The sequence below is a fragment of the Pogoniulus pusillus genome, chromosome 13 (genome assembly GCF_015220805.1).
Source record: "Pogoniulus pusillus isolate bPogPus1 chromosome 13, bPogPus1.pri, whole genome shotgun sequence".
In the NCBI taxonomy this organism is placed as follows: Eukaryota; Metazoa; Chordata; class Aves; order Piciformes; family Lybiidae; genus Pogoniulus; species Pogoniulus pusillus.
The window spans coordinates 9,677,525-9,687,169 of NC_087276.1; positions in this window are offsets into that span (position 1 = coordinate 9,677,525).

Below are 9,645 nucleotides of genomic sequence, written 5' to 3' on the forward strand. Positions count from 1 at the left end.
AACAGGGGAGATTTAAGTTGGACATCAGGAGGAAGTCACAATGAGGCTGGTGAAGCCCTGGAACAAGTTGCCCAGGAATGTGGTTGAGGCTTCTTCTGCAGGCTGCACACCCCCAGCTCCCTCAGCCTCTCCTCACAGGGCTGTGCTCCAGGCCCCTCACCAGCTTTGTTGCCCTTCTCTGGACACATTCCAGCACCTCAACATCTCTCTTGAATTGAGGAGCCCAGAACTGGACACAGTACTCAAGGTGTGGCCTGACCAGTGCTGAGTACTGGGGCAGAATAACCTCCCTTGTCCTGCTGGCCACACTGCTCCTGATCCAGGCCAGGATGCCATTGGCTCTCTTGGCTACCTGGGCACACTGCTGGCTTATCTTCAGCCTACTTGCAGGGCAGCAGCTCGTGGGCACACGACCTTTAGGCACAGAGTCAGATTGGGTGCTCGAAGGCCTGGGTGCACACAGTCTCCACCACACTTTGTGCCAAATCACAGAATCATAGAATCAACCAGGTTGGAAGAGATCTCCAAGATCACCCAGTCTAACCTAGCACCCAGCCCTAGCCAGTCAACCAGACCATGGCACTAAGTGCCTCATCCAGGCTTGGCTTCAACACCTCCAGGGATGGTGACTCCACCACCTCCCTGGGCAGCCCATTCCAATACCAATCACTCTCTCTGCCAACAACTTCCTCCTAACATCCAGCCTAGACCTCCCCTGGCACAACTTGAGACTGTGTCCCCTTGTTCTATTGCTGGTTGCCTGGCAGAAGAGCCCAACCCCACCTGGCTACAGCCTCCCTTCAGGTAGTTGTAGACAGTAATGAGCTCTGCCCTGAGCCTCCTCTTCTGCAGGCTGCACACCCCCAGCTCCCTCAGCCTCTCCTTATAGGGTTTGTGTTCCAGGCCCCTCACCAGCTTTGTCCCACCAGAACAATGAGGTTGCCCTCACAAAGGGGCTGAGAGGGGCTGGAGGACACCCCAAAGTCCTCAGGGAGATGAGCAGCCCCTTGCTAGCTTTGGCTGTCATGACCAAGCTCCCCTTTGTAGAGCAGGCAGGGTGACCACCCTCTGGGAAAGGCAGGGAGGGCAAGTTGGGATGGCTGTGAGAGCCCACCCTGGCACGTGGCCAGGAATGGCCTTCTGGTGTGATGTGCTCTTGGATTTTATTTAAATCAGTCAGCCAAGAGGACAGTTCAGAGCTCTGGATTAATTCCACTTTCTCCCCCTCTCTCTCTTTTTTTTTTATTAGGAAAATAAAAGAGACTTTGAAATATTAAGAGAGAGGGGGATTAGAGCCCTCTCCTGCTACCCCAGCCTTTCCTCCCCTATTAATTTCCACTTGATTAGAATTCTTTTTGAAGTATTTAAATATGGACAATAGGAAAAAGGGAGGGTGAAGTTATTGAATATCAGTTAAACTGTATTAATATAAGCTCAGTTCCAGCTTTTTATATAGATACTTCATATATATGTATAGTTTCCACTAGGAATAAAGTAGATCTATCCCTCCTCCCCCTACCTAAAGTAATTATGATCTTAAAAAAAAACTATAATGAAACTCTTAAACTTTAATAGCCCCATTTATAAATCCCCAGCTTAAAATTTAAATGCTTTAAAAAAAGTTTTAGAACTGTAGAAATTTGATACTTGATTTATATATATATATATATATATTTAATTTGTTTTTGCCCCACACTTTTTTCTCTCCTTCCCCCCTCCCTGCCCCTTTTTTTTTCCTCTTTTCCAACATAAGAGACACTTCCACACCTTCAAACTTTTGAAGCCACACAGGATTTTACCAACAGTCACCCCTGGCCTTGGTGAAAACTGGATGCTGAGGGGCCAGGAAGGAGGATGGAAGGCAGGGAGATGGTAGCATTCACCCCTGTGCCAGCCAGGTGGTTATGGTGACCTCACCCTCACCTAGGTCTTGAAAAGAGCTGCCAAGGAGCTTGAGAGCAGCTGGTAAGGAGCTACTGTCTTTGCTGGCATGCACCAAAATGCTTCACCATGTATTCCTGGTGACCTCACCTAGGTCTTGAGAAGAGATGGTGAACAGCTCCTGTCTTTGCTGGCATCCAAATGCTTCACTCTGTGGTCCTGGTGACTTCACCTAGGTCTTGAGAAGAACTGCTGAACAGCTCCTGTCTTTGCTGGCAAGCACCAAAATGCTTCTACTTTGCAGTCCTGGTGGCATCAGCTAGGTCTTGAGAAGAGCTGGTGAACAGCTTCTGTCTTTGCTGGCATGCACCCACATGCTACACCTTGTGGTCCTAGTGGCATCACCTAGGTCTTGAGAAGAGCTGGCAAGGAGCTGCTGTCTTTGCTGGAATGCACCAAAATGCTTCACCATGTGTTTCTGGTGACCTCACCAGGGTCTTGAGAAGAGCTGGTGAACAGCTTCTGTCTTTGCTGGCGTGCACCCACATGCTACACCTTGTGGTCCTAGTGGCATCACCTAGATCTTGAGAAGAGCTGGCAAGGAGCTGCTGTCTTTGCTGGCATGCACCAAAATGCTTCACCATGTGTTTCTGGTGACCTCACCAGGGTCTTGAGAAGAGCTGGTGAACAGCTTCTGTCTTTGCTGGCGTGCACCCACATGCTTCACTGTGTGGTTGTGGTGGCCTCACCTAGGCCTTGAGAGCAGCTGGCAAGGATATGCTGTCTTTGCTGGCATGCACCAAAATGGTTCACCTTGTGGTCCTGGTGACCTCACCTAGGTCTTGAGAAGAGCTGGTGAACAGCTCCTGCCTTTGCTGGCAAGTGCCAAAATGGTTTACCTTGTGGTTATGGTGGCATCATCTAGGTCTTGAGAAGAGATGACAAGGAGCTGCTGTCTTTGCTGGCAAGCACCAGAATGCTTCACTGTGTGGTCCTGGTGGCCTCACCTAGGTCCTGAGAAGAGCTGGTGAACATCTCCTGTCTTTGCTGGCATGCACCCAACTGCTTCAGCAATACTCTGGGTGTGTGACACATGCTTTGAGCTTTTAGTTCCTTGGTGAAGAGTAAATGCAGGAGTGCTGATGGATGGTCTGAGGTCCCTGCAACAGGCAGGGCTGGGTGCCTACACCATGGTCACTCTGTACCTCCTGGCTCACCACCTGCCAGGAGCCAAGCCACACTTGGAGGGTTTATTTAGAAAGCTGTACTTTTATAAACCAGATTTAGATATCTCCATCCTGATTCATAAATCCTCTCAGCTAACCTAAGGACTGCAGTTTGATTTACAAACCATGACTTTTTCGCATCAGATTTAACTCCCTGACTGACTTCTGAGACGTTCAATTGGCTTAGAAGTCAGGAAATAGATTTACAAATCCTAAAACCAGATTTACAAATCCCCCCCAAAAAAACACAATCACAGGTCATGCCAATAAGTTCTAGGCAAAAAAAAAAACCCAAACCCAACCTCAAACCCCAAAAGAGATGCACACAACACCCCCCCCCCCCCCCCCCCCCACACACACAACCCCCAGTCAGTGTTTGTGTACAAATCTCTGCATTAGGAATACGAGAGCCTGATTTATCAGCCAGGTCTCTGAAGTCCTGTCACCATCATGATGGGCTGTATAGATCCAGCTCTTCCACTGGAATGCAAAGCTCTGATCTGTAAATCTTTGTTGGCTTCTCTAGCTCTGGCTGAGCCTAACTTCTAGCTAGGCTGTAGGATACATCAGGAGCTGCCATGATTCTGTTATCGCCAACCCCAGCACTCGAGAGCTGCCCATTGCTGCCACCCATGAGAACACAACAACTGCCACCAGGCTAGGAAGAGGGACAAGGAAATCCAACTTTAGGGGTTGGAATGGGCTTTAAATATTATCCAGTTCAACCCCCATGCCAAAGTAGGGTCACACAAGGAACACATCTAGGCAGGTTTGGAATGTCTCTAGAGCAGGAGACTCCACAGCCTCTCTAGGCAGCTCAGTCCAGGTCTCTGGCAGCACCCTCACAGTGACAAAGTTATTCCTTCTGTTCACATGGAACCCCCTCTGCTCCAGCTTGCACCCATCACCCCTTGTCCTGCCACTGGGCATCACCGAGCAGAGGCTGGCTCTGTCCTCCTCGCACTGCCCTGCACAGCTTTCCCAGCATGAATGAGGTCACCTTTCAGGATCCTCTTCTCCAAGCTCACAAGCCCCAGCTCTTTCAGCCTGACCTCAGCAGGGAGATGTTCCACTGTCTGCAGCATCTTTGTGGCAATTCCCTGGGGTCCTTTTTGAACTGAGGAACCCAGAACTGGATACAATATTCCAGATGTGGCCTCACCAGAGCAGAGAAATGACCTCAAGTTTCAGCAGGGATTTTTAGATTGGACATTAGAAGAATCTTCTTCAGTGAAAGGGTTCTCAGACACTGAAACTGGTGGTTGAATCCCCATCCCTTGAGGCATTTGAAAGAGGCAGAGCTTGTGGTGCTGAGGGACACTGTTTAGCCCCAGACTTGTTAGAGTTCTATAGTGGTTTGACTTAAAAATTTTAAAGGTCTTTCCCAGCTAAAATGATTATGTGATCACCATGGCTGCAATGAGGATCTTTTAATTCAGAGAGGGAGAGGGTTATCCAGGAAAGGTTGGATTTAAAACAATGTATTTCCCCCCTCTGATGGGTTGTGGCATATCCTTGAAGTGCTGTGATTCATATTCTTCCTCTCCACGCCATAACACTCCTCCATGCCATCTCCTGGGACAGGCTTAGCACCAAAATAATCACAACTCATGGTCTTGTGCTCCTACAAATGCACTGGAAACAGTCCAACAGAGATATTTTTGTGGTGCCTCCATTCGAGCTTGCTGGGCCCTACCTGAAGGGCAAAGAAAAGGAATTTTATATCTGCCTGTGGAGGATTTGTTTGGAAGCATTTTCAAAGGGTCCTGTCACTCCCCAGCAGGGCTAGGGAAGTTCTTCCCCCCATAAGCTCTACCCTGGTGAGACCACACCTGCAGTACTGCGTCCAGTTTTGGGCTCTCCAGTTTAAGAGACAGAGACCTGCTGGAGAGAGCCCAGTGAAGAGTCACGAGGATGATTTGGGGACTTGAGCATCTGCCCTGAGGAGAGAGACTGTGAGAGCCCTGGGGCTGTTTAGTCTGGAGAAGGGAAGGCTGAGAGAAGATCTCATCCATGTGTACAGATATCTGAGGGGTGGATGTCAAGTGGAGGGGGACAGTCTCTTTTTGTGGTGCACAGCAGTAAGCCAAGGAGCAAGGGATACAAACTGGAACAGAGAAGGTTTCAGCTCAACATGAGGAGAAACTTTACAGTGAGAGTGCCAGAGCCCTGGAGCAGGCTGCCCAGAGGTGGTTGTGGAGTCTCCTTCTCTGGAGACTTTCAAGACCTGCCTGGATGCATTCCTGTGTGGACTACCCTAGGAGATACTGCTTTGGCAGGAGGGTTGGACTGGATGATCTCTGGAGGTCCCTTCCAATCTCTAACACTCGGTTATTCTCTGGTTCTCTGAGCTGTTGGAACCTCTGCACCAGGTTCAACAGACACTCTATGATTAGCTGTTTCCATCACCAATTGTTGCTACTGATGCAGACTCCCATCTTCCACAAGGTCCTGCAGACAGACTCAGAGCAAACAAAAACTGTCTGACACATCTGATATTAAAATGTGCAGAAGCACCTTCAGAACTCAATGGTTTCTCTCCCCACCCCCCTTTTGCCTCCTTCTTCCAGATACATATCATAAAGCCACAACTGGCACTAATTCATTTTCCCCTTTGCAACCACCTTTAAAGGAAAAAGCAGCAAGAGTTTGGTACAGGTGTAAACATGAGGAAGAAAGGAGAAGATAACAAAGAAGATTTGATGGAAATTCACAGATACAGGCATCCAAGTGCAAAGCCTGAGACTAAACGATGGGCAGCAGGTTTGGGATGATATTTTGTCAACAGAAAGCTGCGGGGGGGGCAGGAATCATGCAGCCTCAGAGTCAGTTTTGAGGTAGCAAAGTGAGAATCTGGAGAAGGTCAGGGAAGAATCATAGAATCAACCAGGTTGTAAGAGACTTCCAACATCATCCAGTAAGAGACTTCCAACATCATCCTGCCCAGCCTAGCACCCAGCCCTGGCCATTCATCTAGACCATGGCACTAAGTGCCTCATCCAGGCTTGGCTTCAACACCTCCAGGGATGGTGACTCCACCACCTCCCTGGGCAGCTCATTCCAATGCCAATCACTCTCTATGGCAACAACTTCCTCCTCACATCCAGCCTAGACCTCCCCTGCCACAACTTGAGACTGTGTCCCCTTGTTCTGTTGCTGGTTGCCTGGCAGAAGAGACCAACCCCACCTGGCTACAATGTCCCTTCAGGTAGTTGGAGACAGCAATGAGGTCACCTTTGAGCCTCTTCTTCTCTAGGGTGAACACAGTATCACAGTATCACAGTATCACCAAGGTTGGAAGAGACCTCACAGATCATCAAGTCCAACCCTTTACCACAGTGCCCAAGGCTAGACCATGGCACCAAGTGCCACATCCAACCTTGCCTTGAACTGCCCCAGGGACGACGACTCCACCACCTCCCCAGGCAGCCCATTCCATTGCCCCTCATCCTCTCCTCATAGGGTTTGTGTTCCAGGCCCCTCACCATCATTGTTGCCCTTCTCTGGACACAGTCCTGCATCTCAACATCTCTCTTGAATTGGGAGGCATGACATATGACACCAAGGAGCTTGGTTCTTGTTCATTAGGAAACAGAAGTAATCAATTTAAGGAATAACCTACCATTGAATCATTAAGGGTGGAAGTGTTCTTTAAGTGTTTTCCAGACCAACCACAAAGCCAACACCACCATGGGCATTACACCATGCCCCAAAGTGCCATGGCCACACATTTCTTGCAGACCTGCAGGATTTGTGACTCCATCACCTCCCTGGGCAGCCTGTTCCAATCCCTGACTGCTCTTGAAGCAAAGAAATTTTTCCTGATCTCCAACCTAAACCTTCCCTGGCACAACTTCAGGATATGTCCTCTCCCTTCTATCACCTGATATTAGGGAGAAGAGATCAACTCCCACCTCACTGCATCCTCCTTACATTACAGGGGGGTGTAGAGAGCAATAAGGTCTTCCCTCAGCCTCTTCTTCTCCACATTAAACAGTCTCAGGTCTCTCGGTCGTCACCCAGGATGCAAATGCCCTTTCCATTTCCTTACCTCAGAGACAAATTCTCTGTTGGGGTAAGGAGCACACACTTGGACAGCAGAAGTTCCATCTAAAGATGAGGAGGAACTTCTTGAATTTCAGGGTGACAGAGCCCTGGAGCAGGATGCTCAGAGAGGTGGTGGAGCCTCCATCTCTGGAGATATTCCCAGCCCACCTGGATGTGTTCCTGTGTGACCTTCTCTCAGTGCCCCTGCTTTGACAGGAGGGTCGGACTGGATGATGTCCAGAGGTCCCTTCCATACAACTCCTCCCGCTCTGTGCTGCTAACGGTGTTATCCTTTCTCCACTCACCCCTTCCCACCATCTGCCCTCAAGGAATGGGCAAGGATACAAACCCTGTAATAAACATTTCCAGCTCTGCCTACCAGGCAGTCAGAAAGGCTGAGGATAGAATAAATAAATTAAAAAGGCAGGAGGGGGGGGGGGGAGAAAGGCATTTTCCCATTTATCTATGAGCGGGAGAGAGAGAAAAGGGTTGGCTATTAAAGATCCTCATAGCCACAGGCAAATTCCAGCCTCATCTCCTTGCAGAGACCCTTCTCTATTTTTTTTTTCTTTAAAGGAGAGATTACTCCAGTGGTTCAAGGTGCTATCGAGCTTTAACCAGGGACAATTACAAGGCTCCACTTGGAGCCTCTGAGACGATGCTTACGTCTGATAAGGTTGAAGGGGAATAATGGAAGGAGGGAAGTGATAATGGACTGCTGAATGGGTGGGTTGTGGTATCATTGCCATAGAGCCTGGAGACAGGAGCAGCTGCTGATGCAGAGGAGGTCTGTGTTTTTCCCTTTTCCCTCTTCATTTTGTTTCTATTTTCCCTGCCTAGGAAAAAAAAAAGAAGATAAATCTCTGAACATGCACTTCAGAGTGATGCTGTTTCCCCCCACCCTTAGCTCCAAGCAGCACTGGTAATGCCACTCACCAACAGGCTTTGTGCCCTAAGAGCATTCACAAAACAGGCTGCTGCGCCTTACCTCTCTCACCACTCAGCTCAAGAGGTTTGGAGATCATTTCTTCTGCTCTCTGCCTATGGCTGCTTTACCGAGGACCAGGCTGGACCATGTGGCTGCTCCCCAAACACCCAAGGAATTACCAACTCGACAGCCTGTGCATCACAGGGTGATCTAAGCCGAGGAACCAGGAATGTCTACCCTGGTGTAGACAAGTGAGAGGAGCAATTTCTGCTTTCAGGTGCTGGGCTTTTTCAGCTGGCACTGTTTCTCCGTGTCTTCTTGGGGGTTAGGATCCTCAATCAGGCCATTCTTCCCTAATGGCCTGGGAACAAAGAAGGGAATCTCTTTGCCTTGCTTTTCTCCATCAGTCTAGCTAGAACACAGAAGGTTGCACCTCAACAGGAGGAGTCACTTCTTTACTGTGAGGGTGCTGGAGCCCTGACTCAGGCTGCCCGGAGACGTTGTGGAGTCTTCTCTGGAGACTTTCCAAACCTGCCTGGATGTGTTCCTGGGTGACCTACCCTAGGTGATCCTGTTCTGGCAAGGAGGTTGAAGCCAATTCTGTGATCATTCACATGGAAAGCAACCAGCCAGCAAAAGCAGTCATCAGTAAGGGATGAACCCTGGCACTGGTCTACCTCACACACTCAAAGTGTGAGCTGAACCTCTCATTTTCTTCCCTTGCTGACCTTGCTGCACTCACTTTTGGGCCATGATTTGATCTTCATAGAACCAGCATTGCTGGTAGACCACAGAGAGCATTGACAAAGCTTTCATTATATATATATATATATTTGTTGTTGTTGTTGTTTTTTGGTTGTTTTTTTTCCCTGGACATTTCCCTTCCTGGTCCAGATTCTAGCTGATAACTACTTTGGTGCATTAAAAAACCCAATCAACAAACAAAGTCTATTGTTTTTTTTCTCCTTTGATTATGAGACTCTTCTCTTTGGCAGATCCTTTTATGTTTGTCTTTCCATTCTGGAAGTATAAAACTAGATCAGGATTTGATTTCTCTTCTTTTATCAAGGCAAGGCAGAGTTGCCTCTATCTTTTCCTCTCTATCACTGAAGGCCAACAAATACCATCAAAAACCCCTCTGTAGGAAAGAAGGATTTCAGAAGAAACAAACAAGCCCAAATGAAATCTTTTCCTACACTGGAGGTCCCAAAACCCCTCTGATGTACACAAACACAGAGGTCCTTGTGCCAAGAGAAGGCACACACAAAGCATTTCTGCTCAGCCTAAGAAAAGATGTGTGCAGTTTCCTGGGCAATTGGACAAATCCTGGCCATTGGGGTGGAAGATCTCCAGGCAGCACCCAGGAGAGGTATTTGAGGTCTGGAAAGTGAACTGCAAAACCACTTAGTCATTTGCAGCTCTGTCTTGACCAAACCTTGCAGAGAGGTGGTGTCAGACACATAGAAACCCCCCAGACCACATCACTGGCTTTAAACAAATCACTTCTGTGGTGGGATTACTCTCACCTGCCTTTGAATGACTGACAGTGCCAGTTGGTAAGCT